This window comes from Triticum dicoccoides, chromosome 2B, assembly GCF_002162155.2.
Source record: "Triticum dicoccoides isolate Atlit2015 ecotype Zavitan chromosome 2B, WEW_v2.0, whole genome shotgun sequence".
NCBI lineage: Eukaryota > Viridiplantae > Streptophyta > Magnoliopsida > Poales > Poaceae > Triticum > Triticum dicoccoides.
The window spans coordinates 373,148,058-373,164,012 of record NC_041383.1 but is presented as its reverse complement, the minus strand read 5'-3'; positions in this window follow the sequence as shown (position 1 = coordinate 373,164,012).

Here is a 15,955-nt window from a genome sequence, read left to right as displayed (position 1 = left end):
GGGTCGGGGTCGGCCTCGCGAGGCGTGCCCCGGCCGGACTCGGCGGCGGCGGGAAGGCGGCGACGGCCCGGGCCTAGCCTGGCTCGGCTGGGCCTTCGGCCCAATTGGGCGCGCGGGTTTTTCTTTAAAAAACAATTCCGCCGAATAGAAAATAAATCCTAGAAAAATAAATAAAAATCTAAAAATGCCAAAACAAATTTTCACCGTCTAAATAAAATATTTAGAACGAAATGAACATTTTCTTGGCCCTAAAATGCAGATTTGAAAAACATGCAATTTTCCTAAATTGAAATAAAATAGCAAAAACTCCAAAATAAAATCTTATTGGATTTTTTTATTAAATCCTCAATATTTCTTTATTTTTTGGAAAGTCATTTTATTCCCTCTCTCATATTTTTATAATAGAAATAATTGAAGATAAAATAAATAAAATCAAATGATCCTATTTTCAAAATTTGAGAAAACTCAAATATGAAAATAACGAAATCCCCAACTCTCTCCGTGGGTCCTTGAGTTGCGTAGAATTTCTGGATTAGGCCAAAAACAAATAAAATATGATATGCAATGATGATCTAGTGTATAACATTCCAAATTGAAAATTTGGGATGTTACAAACCTACCCCCCTTAAGATGAATCTCGCCCTCGAGATTCGGGTTGGCTAGAAAATAGGTGAGGGTGGTCCTTCAGCAGATCTTCCTCTCGCTCCCAGGTGGCTTCATCCTCGGTGTGGTGGCTTCAGCAGATTCTAAACGCAAGAATTTTGACTGGTTTCTCCTCGTAAGTTAAATCACTATCCAACTGAATCGCTTCTAGCGGCAGTGTATCTCTCAGCGGTATATTAGCCATCTCTGCATGGCACTTCTTCAACTAGGAAACGTGGAACACATCGTGAACCCCCGAAAATCCTTCGGGCAATTCCAACTTGTAGGCAACTTCTCCCATATGTTCCAAAACTTTGTATGGTCCCACAAAACGTGGCGCTAACTTTCCCTTAACTCCAAAGCACTTAACTCCTTGAAGTGGAGATACTCGAAGATAAACTCGATCTCCGACTTCGTAAAGTGTCTCCTTGCGTTTAGAATCTACATAGCTCTTCTGCCTGGACTGGGCTACCTTGAGCCTATCGCAAATCAACTTCACCTTCTGTTCAGACTCCTTCATCAAATCTGGTCCAAACAACTGGCGGTCTCCAATTTCATTCCACGACAATGGGGTCCTGCACCTCCTTTCGTACAGGGCTTCGAAAGGGGCCATCTTCAAACTGGATTGATAAGTATTGTTGTAAGAGAACTCTGCATATGGCAAATTGTCATCCCAACTAGATCCATAATCTAGCGCACAAGCTCTCAACATATCCTCTAAGATCTGATTTACCCTCACGGTCTGCCCATCTGTCTGTGGATGAAAGGTTGTACTGAACTGTAGCCTGGTACCCAAAGTTTCGTGCAACTGATTCTAGAACTTTGAGGTAAACTGGGTTCCTCTATCTGATACAATGCTCCTTGGAACTCTATGCAGACATACGATCCTGGTCATGTATATCTTTGCCAACTTAGCACTGGTGTAAGTGGTCTTCACTGGGATGAAATGAGCTACCTTCGTCAAACGATCAACTACAACTCAAATCGAGTCATAGCCTGAACGAGTCCTGGGCAATCCCGTGATAAAATCAATGCCTAGTTTATCCCACTTCCATTCGGGTATCGGCAATGGCTGTAACAATCCTGCTGGCTTCTGATGCTCTGTCTTCACTCTCTGACATACATCACAAACTGCTACATACTCCGCAATATCCTTCTTCATTCCGGTCCACCAGAATGTATCCTTCAAATCCAAATACATCTTGGTATTTCCTGGGTGAATCGAATATGGCAAATTGTGAGCCTCCTGCAGAATCAACTTCTTGATCTCCGGGTCATTAGGCACATAGACACGGTCCTCAAACCATAAGGTATCGTGCTCATCCTCACGAAATCCTTTAGCTTTTCCTTTTCTCATATTCTCCTTTATAGAGGCAATCTCCTTGTCAGTCTTCTGAGCTTCTCTGATCTTATCCATCAAAGCAGACTGAATCTCCAATGCTCCTACATAGCCTCTCGGAACTATCTCCAAACATATCTCAGGAAGGTCCTCGGCTAACTCCTTCGGTAACTCTTCGGTCATTAGTGTGTTGACATGGCTCTTGCGGCTCAACGCGTCGGCTACTACGTTAGCCTTTCCGGGGTGATTATGTAATCTCATATCATAATCCTTGATGAGCTCCAACCATCTCCTTTGCCTGAGATTCAACTCCTTCTGCGTGAAGATATACTTCAAACTCTTGTGATCCGTGTACACCTCACAATGATTTCCGATGAGGAAATATCTCCATGTCTTCAATGCATGCACTACGGCTGCTAACTCCAAATCATGTGTAGCATAATTCAACTCATGGGGCTTAAGCTGTCGTGAGGAATATGCAACAACTCTTCCCTCCTGCATAAGCACTGCTCCAAGTCCTCGACATGAAGTGTCGCAATACACCTCATAATCCTTGCGCTGATCTGGCAGGACCAACACTAGTGATGTAACCAAACGTTTCTTCAGCTCCTGGAAACTGGCCTCACATTCTTCAGTCCATTTGAACTTGGTATCCTTCTTCAATAACTCCGTCATGGGCTTTGCAATCTTCGAGAAATTCTCAATGAACCTATGGTAGTATCTTGTGAGTCCAAGAAAACTCCGGATCTCTCCAACTGTTGTTGGGGCTTCCCAATTTGTCACAGTGACAACCTTGGTGGGATCTACTGCTATTCCTTCTCCGGATATAACATGTCCGAGGAATCCAACTTCCTTCAACCAAAACTCACATTTGCTGAACTTGGCGTATAACTGATGTTCTCTGAGCTTCTCAAGTACCAAACGCAAATGCTCCTTATGTTCTTCTTCATTCTTTGAGTAGACCAAAATATCATCAATGAACACTACGACGAACTTATCCAGAAACTCCATAAACACCTTGTTCATCATGTTCATGAAATATGCAGGTGCGTTAGTCAGACCAAATGGCATAACGGTATACTCGTACAGCCCATACCTGGTGGTAAAAGCCGTCTTAGGTATATCCTGCTCTCGAATCTTCAAGTGATGGTATCCTGATCGCAAATTGATCTTGGAAAATACCTTAGCTCCTTGCAATCGGTCAAACAGATCATTGATCATCGGCAATGGGTACTTGTTCTTGATGGTCACTTCATTCAATCCTCGATAATCAACAACCATCCGTAATGATCCATCCGTCTTCTCCACTAGAAGCACTTGTGATCCCCAAGGTGAAGAACTTGGGCGAATATAGCCTTTATCCAGTAACTCCTTAATCTGCTTCTTAATCTCCTCCAAATCTTTTGCGGGCATCCTGTATGGTCTCTTAGATATTGGCCTTGTGCCTGGCAAAAGCTCAATCAAAAACTCAATGTCTCTATCCGGTGGCATGCCTGGCAACTCCTCTGGAAAAACGTCAGGGAAATCCTTCACCACGGGTACTTCCTCCTACACAACTCCTGATAAGGAATTTACTTGTGTCCTCTTCGGTACATGCCGGGATACATACTTGATCCTTCTTCCTTCTGGGGTGGTAAGTAAAATCGACTTACTAGCACATTCAATGTTCCCTCCATAGTTCGATAACCAATCCATGCCTAATATCACATCCAATCCTTGCGATTCCAATACTATTAGGTCTGAGGGAAACACGTAGTTACCAATCCTTAATGGTAACCGATCACACCATAAACTAGCCATATACTCTGCTCCAGGCGAGGTTACTAACATGGGTGACCTAAGGGCTTGGGTTGGCAGTTTATACTTATCCACAAATCCCCTTGATATGTATGAATGCAATGCACCAGTATCAAAAAGAACGAGTGTAGTAAATGACTTAACCAAAAACTTACCTATTACTGCATCTGGCTGGGCTTCAACCTCCTCCAAGTTAACGTGGTTCACCTGTCCTCTATTGAAAGGGTTCGGCTTCTTCCCAGAGCTTCTATTGCCATTTCCATTCTGGGCTTCAGGACATTCATTGGCATAATGTCCAGTCTTTTGACACTTATAGCAAGTGACTTGGCTCAGGTCTCTCTTGGCTGGAGTTGATGGGTTGGTACGGTTCTGGCCATTGCTCCCTCCATTCCCGTTACCATTCTTGGGGCTATTATGATTGTGTGAACTCCCTCCTCCATGGGTATGCTGAAAATGTCCTCCCGATTTTGGGGTAAAACGTGGCTTCTGCTGAGCTCCAGAATTGTACTTCCCGTGTCCATACTTCCTCTTGCGGTTTTCAATCTGCTGCTTCCCTTCAATCATAAGAGCACGATCTACCAAATCCTGGTAGGTGTTGAAAGTTGCTACCATCAACTGCATGCTCAGCTCATCATTCAGTCCTTCCAGAAACTTCTCCTGCTTAGCTGCATCCGTAGCAACGTCATCTGGGGCATAACATGCTAACTTACTAAAGTCATCCACATACTGGCCAACTGTCCGTCCTCCTTGGCGTAGGTTGCGAAACTCACGCTTCTTCATGGCCATAGCTCCTGCTGAAACATAGGCAGTACGTAAAGCCTGCTGAAACTGATCCCATTTTGACAGTGTCGATAGGATAAGTGGCTGTGAAATTCTCCCACCATGATGCTGCAGGTCCATCAAGCTGATGTGCGGCAAAATGCACCTTTTCCGCATCTGTGCATGCTGCAGTGGTCAACTCCCTTCCTGTCTTGCGGAGCCAATCATCTGCAACTATCGGCTCGGTGCTACTGGAGAACACCGGTGGATTCAGTCTAAGGAAACGGGTTAAGTGATCAACTGGTGGTGGAGGTGGTGGGTTGTTGTTGTTGTTGTTGTTGTTGTTGTTGTTGTTGTTGTTATTGTTGTTGTTGTTGTTGTTGTTGTTGTTGTTGTTGTTGTTGTTGTTGTTGTTGTTGTTGTTGTTGTTGTTGTTGTTGTTGTTGTTGTTGTTCCCCTGATTCTGATTCTGGACTAGCAACTGAATCAACGCATTCTGCTGCTGGATCAACTGAGTGAGCTCCGGTGGGAAAGCAAATCCATTGTCACGTCTCGGAGGCATCTGAGGGTTTTATAAAAAATGAGAAAATAGTATAGAAAGAGGTCTATGGAGAAAACACTACCCATATGCACATGAGACAAATGCAAACAAAATCACTTCATTCAATTCAAACAAGGGCATACAACGGTCTAACTATCATTATAAAAGTGTTCGGACTATACTAGATACATGGGGGAATACTACTACTGTTATGGTGGTCGACTAGAAAAACTGTTCTGATGAAGACTCCATGTGATGTAGGGCAAAACCCTAGTTGGTCGATCTTTCACGTTTGGAGGGATCCCACGGGAGAAACACGAAGAACACGCGGAAGCACAAAGGGGAAATCACGGGGAGGATGAGAGAGGATCACGAAACCGACAAAGAATAGATCACACGAGTGCTAGATCACCGAACACAAAGAGATGCATATGATCCACAATCAACAAAGGTAAGGATACAAAGGACAAATCATCTCCTAATGGAGGTCTTGAATCCACGAGGGGATCTTCCCACGATGGGGGTCTTGAATCCGCTTGGGGGATCTTCTCCGAAGAGGTCCTGAACTCCGAGGAGGAGTATCCAAGTGGATGAGCAAAGGCTCTCTCACAAATATGAGCTAATCCAGTGCTAAACCTAATACGAAGCTAGGAGACGAGTATATATAGTGCTAAGCCACGAAGGGGTAAGTGCACTGCACGCAGGCAGGCCGGTAGTACCGGTCACGCGGCCGGTAGTACCGCTGAGAGCTCATGAGGGGCGGTAGTTCCGGCCGAGGAGGGTGGTACTACAGCTGGGAGGTCGGGCGCTGGCTTCTGGAGGTGGGCGTCGAAGGAGCCAGCGGTTGTACCGGAGGTCGGGGCGGTTGTTCCGGTCTTTGGGCAGAAACCGGTAGAACCGGTGCTGTTCCGGCCTTGCACCGCTTGATCACAGAATAGCGGCCGGTTGTTGGGCGGTGGTTGGCCGGTTGTACCGCTCGGGCGGTTGTTGGGCGGTAGTCGACCGGTTGTTCCGGTTGGGTGGCTTCAGCGGTAGTACCGCTTGGAGTAGGCGGTAGTACCGCCTATTCTGGAGCGGCCAGGTTCTCTTCCTCCTTCTCTTCCATGCTTGGCCTTGGTCCTTGGATTCTCCATGGTCGTCTCGGTCGTACCTGAGTATATGCATGATCCATGCATGAGGTAGTAGCCATGTCTCACATGTGGGAAGTGAAGGTTCGAAGAGGAGTGAGTTCACCTTGTGTACAATGGCGTATAGTTGAGGTCTCGTCATAAGTCCTCTTAGGGTTTGGAGAGTAGTCGGAGTGTAAATGGGGATGAACGTGGGATGCTCCGCATCATATCCCCCCCCCCTTGTGAAAGATCCGACCTCGGATCGTGATCCTCATCACCATGGAAACGGTTGTCGTGGACGGACTTGTAGTTGGACAAAGTTGAAGATATTGCGCTATCCAAGTGGTCCAAGGTGTCGCCGGAGTGATAGACATGCAAAAAGAGCAAATACAAGCAACACTCGGAAATACAATGGTTAGCGCACACAAAGTGTCCATCATGTAAGAATGAGTCCGTGCGGCAAGATAGGTCGTGACAAAGCGCATGAAGCTTATCAAGATGATCTAGAATGAGATGCAAAGCATTCATGGGAGGAAATGCAATCATTGTGCACACAAATGTTTTGTAAGTATGATCAATGCAACCACGGTGCAAAATGATGTCATAGTGAGACGGTGTATCAATAGCATGAATATGGCAATGGATGCTCAACATGTGTATGTTATCATGCAATTGATGGTGGACAATATGATCATTATGTATGAATATGCCATCAAGGAAGATCACAACAAATTTGCGAAGGAAATGCACAAGCTCATATATCATGGATGACATGGGAATACAAGATGCAACAAGGCAATCATAATGTGAGTCAATCCCTGCATAGGGTGCAAACTTGTGGTGAGTATGATATGTCCATCGAGCATGACATGTATGAGCACAATCAACAAATATGGAGGTGTTGGTGTACCAAAGCTCGATGTCGAGGCATGAGTGGAGTTTCGAAGATGCATCCAAGAAGTGCGAGCGCTCCTCAATGTGAAGGTCCATGTAGCCAATCTCCAATGTCGTTCCTCCGTTCACTAGATGTAACATGTAGACAACAAGAAGGAAACAACAATGAAAGAGTGACCCATCCAATATGCGTATTTGAGGATGACTCAAAGAGAAGGAGTTCACCTTTATGAGGATGTCGAAAATGTTGGTGTCGCACATCGTGTATGCCTTCACATAACCAATATGTCTCATGACGGTAATGCCTTGTGAATCCTTCAAAACGAAAGAACATGACAAACACTCGAAAAAACAAATGAGGTTAGCGGACATGCAAAACCTGTCATTCGAGTGGTAATATACCGAACAAGTGTATGCATCATGCTCATCATAAGAAGGTACAAGGGAGCATTTCATAGTGTGGAGGCATATGATGCAAGAACAACCAAATACAAGAGGCTCAAGGAAAGAAGTATGCATCACAAGTAAGGTGTCAAAGTCTCTGAAATCAATAAGCATAGTATGGTTGCACTCAATACAAGTGGATATGAAAGAGGCAACTAATGGACACAAGAGACAATGATCAAGATATATCATGTGAGAGGCATGAGCATATATGTCATCAACCCAAGAAAGCAAGTAATAGTGGAACATGGGTGATGCAACATAGCAAGCAATCATATCAATCAAGTCAAGCAAGCTAGTAGTGCGAAGATGCAACATACTAGGAGGAATCATGGCAGGCATGTCATGTGTGCAAATAGTGCGCATGAATAATTCACATGTCATAGCACAAGCATGAAAGCAAGATATGAGGAAAGTAGGTTCATGGTGTTGGCAAGAAGTCCTATGTAAATAGCAATGTAACATCATCATTCTCCCAACACAAGAATCAACAATAGTATGAGGCACATGATAAACATGGCAATAGCAACAAGGATCTCCACCAAGCATGCAAATACACATAGAAGTATCATAATGGTGAATCATGGGTAGATGCAAGCAAGGGTCACAATTGCATGGCAAATGCATAGAAGCAAGTATAACATGCAAAGTGAACACGGGAAAATGAGCATAAGGTGACAAGTGGTAAATAGCCCATAGCCGTGTGAGAGCCAAGTAGAAGAGATGCGCGTAGTCCTTGCGCGAATGGAACAGTGGTAAGGATAGTCCACGGGATCCCAAAGCATCGTTGCTCTCAAGAGCTCGTTTCGTCAACTCTTGGGGTTGAGAGGTTGACGAGTATATGTGAGTACCTACACAAAACAAAGGCAAAGGAAAAATTGTGTGTGCATGGTATATGTACACATCATCCATCATGATGCACACGTGCATGTGTCGGTTAGCACAAAATATCCAATGCTCAAATAAATGAGATGCGTGATATAGAAACATGTCATCCATCATGAGAGGTTTGTTATGTTGTATGTCATAATGGAGACTCAAAGGATGTAATGCATCATGAGAAATATCTAGAGCATTATTATTAATCTTATGCATATGGTGCACGCAATCATGGAAATCATGCAAATCATAGGATGGATCGAAATCTCCTAATGGGTATGAGGAAACTATGGGGGTCTCCTCATGAGCAATAGTGGTAACATCACATGGAGAATATTGAGAACATCCAAAACAATGTATATTCTAAGATAGGTGGTCATGGCATGACATATTAGATAAATGATGCAAAGGGAGCATATCAATATCGTCACAAGAGAAACAAATGCCAATAACCATGGGCTTGTCATCTATGCCGTATGTGCAAATTGGGTTTATTTTAATGGCATATGCATAATCACTATGAAGAGATTGCAAATAAGACATTTGGTTGATCTCATGCATAGCATATGACAAGTCAAGCGGATTATCAAACATGATGTGACCAATAGAATTTTCACATGATATCCTATGAAGCATAGCATCACAACTAGGCAACTCAACATGCTCATCATCATATTCATTGTAAATAGGTAAGTCAAGGCATGAAGAAGTTTCACTAGCATGAAGCATGGTAATAGGTGGGTCAACATCATGCAAGCAATCAATCTCAAGAATGTCCACTAGTGGGACTAGAGAAGCACCATCACCTATGTTACCTTTGGAGCATCGCTCATGTGTTGTAGGTGAGGTGTTGAAGATCAAGTCATGCTCATCGTCATCTTGATGGAACCATGTGGGGGGTGCATCATCATCCACCATGTCCATCGTCGTGTCCAAAGGGAGGACGTAGTCATCGCGAATCGGAGCGTCATCATATATGGGTCCTAGCACCAAAGAAGAAAACACACTAGGAGTAGAGGTTAAGTCGTTAGAAATCATAGTGGCCTCACATGCCGTGTCAACTACCTCACTCTCTAAGTGTTGTGGCTCACTCACTCCCTCAAGGATGCTCTCGCTCATATGGTTGGTGCAGTCACTCAAATGGCGCTCAACCTCACATAGGATGTGTGGCATGCTCTCATGTGTGGGGCTAGTGGTGGTCACACTCATCCTCTCACAGGAAATGCTCTCAATGTCACGTATGGTGGAGTCACTCATCTCTCTCATGGGGTGGTGGCTCTCCTCACATGACAAATGGGGCATCTCTTCATATGTGGGTGTCGGAGAGATGTTGGTGCAAATGTCTCCATGCGCGGTCGCGTAGCTTGACTCGGAGGATGAGTCCAATATGGGCACCATCTTCATGTTGTTGAAGAGGTTCGCGCTTGTCGCCGTAGTCGAAGGGGATGGCCCTTGCTCGACCGTCTTGTCACCGTCTTGGTTTGGAGGTCCATATGATGTGGCACCTCATAGCTCGTCTCCATGACCGAAGGGAGTTTCCCATGCTCGGCCATCTTCCTTGAGGGGCTTCCGAAGATGGAAGTGTCGCCCTTGCTTGTAGGTGGTCGCCTTGGACTTGAAGAAGTCATTGTAGGCGTACTCGTGGGAAGTAGGCGAAGATGCCGTACGTCCAAAGGCGAAGATGCCTTGATAGCACTTGGCGAAGATGCCAAAGTGGTTGTTGTAGCCGTAACACCGTCTTGGTGGTGGTCGTCTCGCGGTCTTCTCTTGTGCTTATGAAGCTTGGACTTGGCGTGAAGTAGCGCTTGTTGGGACTTGTGCATTTGCGCTTGTGGAGCATCTTCATGATGATGATGTCGTTGTCGTGCTTGAGCTCCTTGGCGTTCGTCGTCGTCGTGCACATGATGCTTGGCGGTGACTTGCCCTTCTTGACGATGTTGATGACGAATGTGATGGTGGTCGCCATGTAGATGTTGACTTGGACGACTTGCGCTTGCATCTTGTTTGTGCTCCGAAGATGATCGACTTGGTCGCCGCCGCCTTGAAGATGACGAAGGGGAAGTAGACTTGATCAAGGCTCTAATCTCCTCCATCCTTGCATCTTGCTCCTCTTTATGTGCGGCAAGCTTCTTGTCGAAGTAGTCCCTTCTCCTTGCTTCGGAGTGATGAATGTCGATGGAGATGTTCTCGATGCGCTCTCGCAATCTTGATTGTGTGCCTTGCACTTGTCGTTGTAGATCGAAGATAGACGCTTTGGTGATGTAATTGTTCACGCTGTCGTTGTTGTCGAGGACCGGAGAGGAAATGCCTTGCCTATCCATCACAAGACTCGAGCAAATATGAGTGGGAGAAAGAGAAGAACTTATACCAATGTACCTTGACCGATGTTGAAAATGAATCAAGTTCACTCAAATGCGGATAATGAAATAGCACTATTGGTACCAATCCTTGTCGGTTCTCACACCTACACAAGTAAAGCTTATAGTGGAGCTCGGTGAGGATAGTGGCACAAAAAATTAATGCAAAATGTTAGCAAGAGTCAATAATGTTGAAAGAGATTCACAAATTCGCAAGAGAAACAAGTAGACCAATAGCAAAGAATGGCACACGGAAACACACACACGGATAGATAAATGGGGTCGTGCAACCAAGGAATGAGCACAAAATGTGGAATCCACGGAAAACGCTCGTGTTGCACAACTCAAGAGAGACGCTAGCACGAATGCTCAATAGGCGGATATGACACTTGTGCACAACCTATAAGATGCAAAATGGATAAACTTCTATCCCAAGTATGCTATGTATGTAAGGTTCCCGGTGTTTCTCTCAAGATGATCCAAGATGATCGTATATGACAATCTTATATGCGATGTGGTATGATGCTATGGCACTTGCTTACAAGCTTCTTTGCTCTCTTTCTTTTGCTTAAAAGCTTTATTTCTTTTTTTATGGCCACTTTTGCACAATGCACAAACCAAGATAGCAATTGTGTATATGCGGGAACAAACTTGTGACACAAGATATGATACCAATATATGTACCAGATGATATGGTATGTATGCTATGGGAAGTATGATCACTATTGTGCACAAGTCATGTTGCCGGCAATACTCAAATGGCTAGTCTCGATAGGCAAGTAACGCAAAATGGGCTAGAGGTTATCAATGCAATGGCAAGGGTAATATACAATGGAGGGATACCACGATACCAAGATGATATGGAGGTTACCGTCCGTGACGATGATGAGTGGCGGTGTTCTTGATGTAGATACCAAGATGAAGGAGTCTCGTCCCTAAGTAGCCGAAACACCTTAGGAAACGGAAAAACCGTGAACTCAAAATCTCAAACGTCAAATGTCAAAATGGTGGTAGCGGAAAGCGGTGGTGGTTTGCACTTGGCAATGCAGAAGTGGAGTGACGGGCTATACACGTGTCGGAGTTGAAGTTGTCGTCCCTAAGTAGCCAAAACACCTTAGGAGACACAAGCCACAACTCAAACAAAATTGGGTTAAGTTGGGATTGGCGGAAGTGTATGGTGGGCACGCCTATGCGGAAGTGGTGGTGGTGGTTGATGAAGAAGCGATTGTCCCTAAGTAGCTGAAACACCTTAGGAGACTCAAATCACTACTCAAGCAACCACTAATGCTAAGGGCTAGGTTGAGCTTGTTTGAGTTGATCAAGATGGGTTAGGTTGCGGAAGGCTATGGTGGCTATGTGGATGATATGGTGGAGGGCCTAGGCAAACTTGCCAAATTTTGGAAAATTTGATGGAGTCTAATTGTGTTGGTGGTATTTTTGTGGGATGGGGGATGTCAATAGCTTCAAAACGAGCTAAAGAACGTCAAAAACGGACTCCGGATGAATTAGTTATGGGCAAAACGGTGAAACTCGGAACGCTGAAACTGGGAGGGGCGGTTGTACCGCTCGGATGGGCGGTAGTACCGCTCATGGTACTCAGTGGTAGTACCGCTCGGAGGGGCGGAAGTACCGCTCGTGTCGGGATTTTTCGCAGATCGACTCGGGGCACGATTTTGGGGCGGAAATGGATGATTCCGGGGCCAAAATTGGATGGATTTCGTGGATAAGAAGAGTGAAAACTTGGGGGAATGCTAGATCCACTTGAAACCAAGCAAATCCATGGATCAAAATCAACAAAACATCATCAAACCAACAAACCACAAAAAAAAAATTGGGGGCTATTTTTGGTGGGGATTTTCGGATTTAGGACGAAAACAACAAAATCAAGCTAGAAAACACGGGGTAGGGGCTCCAAAAACGTGATCAACGTGGCTCATGATACCAAGATGATGTAGGGCAAAACCCTAGTTGGTCGATCTTTCACGTTTGGAGGGATCCCACGGGAGAAACACGAAGAACACGCGGAAGCACAAAGGGGAAATCACGGGGAGGACGAGAGAGGATCACGAAACCGACAAAGAATAGATCACACGAGTGCTAGATCACCGAACACAAAGAGATGCATATGATCCACAATCAACAAAGGTAAGGATACAAAGGACAGTTCATCTCCTAACAGAGGTCTTGAATCCACGAGGGGATCTTCCCACGATGGAGGTCTTGAATCCGCTTGGGGGATCTTCTCCGAAGAGGTCCTGAACTCCGAGGAGAAGTATCCAAGTGGATGAGCAAAGGCTCTCTCACAAATATGAGCTAATCCAGTGCTAAACCTAATATGAAGCTAGGAGACGAGTATATATAGTGCTAAGCCACGAAGGGGTAAGTGCACTGCGCGCAGGCAGGCCGGTAGTACCGGTCACGGGGCCGGTAGTACCGCTGAGATCTCATGAGGGGCGGTAGTTCCGGCCGAGGAGGGCGGTACTACAGCTGGGAGGTCGGGCGCTGGCTTCTGGAGGTGGGCGTCGAAGGAGCCAGCGGTTGTACCGGAGGTCGGGCGGTTGTTCCGGTCTTTGGGCAGAAACCGGTAGAACCGGTGCTGTTCCGGCCTTGCACCGCTTGATCACAGAATAGCAGCCGGTTGTTGGGCGGTGGTTGGCCGGTTGTACCGCTCGGGCGGTTGTTGGGCGGTAGTCGACCGGTTGTTCCGGTTAGGTGGCTTCAGCGGTAGTACCGCTTGGAGTAGGCGGTAGTACCGCCTGTTCTGGAGCGGTCAGGTTCTCTTCCTCCTTCTCTTCCATGCTTGGCCTTGGTCCTTGGATTCTCCATGGTCATCTCGGTCGTACCTGAGTATATGCACGATCCATGCATGAGGTAGTAGCCATGTCTCACATGTGGGAAGTGAAGGTTCGAAGAGGAGCGAGTTCACCTTGTGTACAATGGCGTATAGTTGAGGTCTCGTCATAAGTCCTCTTAGGGTTTGGAGAGTAGTCGGAGTGTACATGGGGATGAACGTGGGATGCTCCGCATCACCATGATATCTGCTCAAGCTTCATCAACATAGTCATCATCGCTATCATCTGGGTCCGAGTCGGTGTCGTCGATGATGATGTAGTTCTCTGGACAGGTGCAATCATCTTCTCCCCCACTCGCCGGAAATCTCATGAATACTTTTAGCTTCTTCTTCAGATCATCATTCTTCTCCACGAGTGTTGCTATTTCCTCCTCATATCCATCGCGTGTAGACTTGAGTTCTTCCTCCAACTCCGTGATCTCGGTCATGGCCTTCTTCAGATCTATCATGCCTGCGCACATGTGGTTCTCCTGGCGTCGAATGTGATGGTTTAACTCCTGGATGAAAGCTGCGATTGATCTATCCTTCCTGGTACTGATCATCTCCCATTGATCATCTCGGCGCCCACAAATCTGGTAAATGGTATCCTTGAGAGATCCTTTTGGTAAACTTCTCCAATGCGTCCCATGGTGATGTGGGCAGCCATGCTCTTTCCTAGACTCCAGGTTGGTGCATCGAAGGAAAACTCTATGGGCTCAGTGACGGGCATGAACGTCCTTCCTGGAACTTGAACTTGAATCATCCAACGCTCCTCTTTGGGTAAGGTGGCGATGTAGGTCTCGGTGAAGCATGGTACTCCGATGTTCAGGTATCTAGTGACTTCCTTCAAGTGGCGTCCAAAGGGTGTAGCTTCATCCGGTTGCATGAACTTGTTCCTTGCATCCGCCATCCTAAAAGAGTAGAAAAGATGAGGAGTCGGAAATGAGAAGAGTGAGTAGTGATCTATGGCTTTTAGCTTAGTGGTCGTGTCCTACAGTCAGCGTGTGCTCTAATACCATCTTGTAGCGACCAGACCTCAAACAGTCTGATCTCTGTGCTTTAGTGTCATCCCTGGATCAGTAATGCTGACACGCACAATACTTGAAGGATTTATAACAGAGTAGCAATCACACACTTATTACATCGAATGTCTCAAAAGAGAACTATTACAATAAATATGGCTTAAGGCCATCTAATAACGATAACAGCGAAAGGCTTGGAAGATAAGTGAGTCCATCAACTCCAATGGCATCACTGAGTATAGAACCACAACCTAAGGCACCTTACTCGTCGTCTGAAAAGTCTGCAACATGAACGTTGCAGCCCGAAAACGGGTCAGCACATGGAATATGTTGGTGATGTAACACATAGAGAGTAATGAACAGAAATATGCTATACTACATGCATATATGGCTAGTGGAAAGCTCTATGGTTACAGTTTTGCACAAAGCCAATTTTCCCTACTGCAAAGGAATAAGTTTTATTTAACTATCATGGTGGTTGTTAAACATTGAGAAGATAGACATCCTCTCAATCCCAATTAAACATCATCATTAAACCCAACAAATTAAATTAAAGTAACATGATGAGATTCACATGATAATCCAAGTAATAGATACTCAAAACGTCCATAACCGGGGACACGGCTAACCATGATTAGTTTATACACTTTGCAGAGGTTTGCGCACTTTTCCCCACAAGACTCGATCTCCTCCATTGGATTTCTCGCACTACATGGTGTTTGAGAAACGGATGACCGAGACATAGTCTTTCAGAAGCGTTTGCACCTTACGATCGGGTAGACAGTACCAACCTACATCCCCTACATCTGCTAGTCTACCACTATAAGAGTTCACACGACTTAATCAACTATGCTAGAGCCCATAGTAGCTTGTGGCTGCACACGGAAGTTTCTAGCATGAATAATCTCATGATCCCTTTGAGCCTGGGTGGCGGTCCATAAAGAAAAACAGGCAAATTGTTGGAATACCCAGGTGCCTCAATCCACCCAGATGTGTATTAAAGTTGCCACCTTAAATAAACCACTAAATAACAATCTCACATCTGTCATGGATACACTCACCCAATCCGCGTCTACTAGCAGAGCATAGCAATATAAGCAAACGTAGAAGTAACTCCCAAGGGTTTGATAATAAAACATGTAATAGGTACTACCTCATATACTTCCCCAAACCCACAATTTAATTAGATCCTAATCATGCAATGTTTGAGGATTGATCTAATACAATAAAACTGGGTATGAAAGAGGTATGATCAAAGTGTTACTTGCCTTGCTGATGATCCGTGAAACCTAGAGATTCGAAGTAGCAAGCGGCGCACTCCAGGTACTCTATCACAAACAAA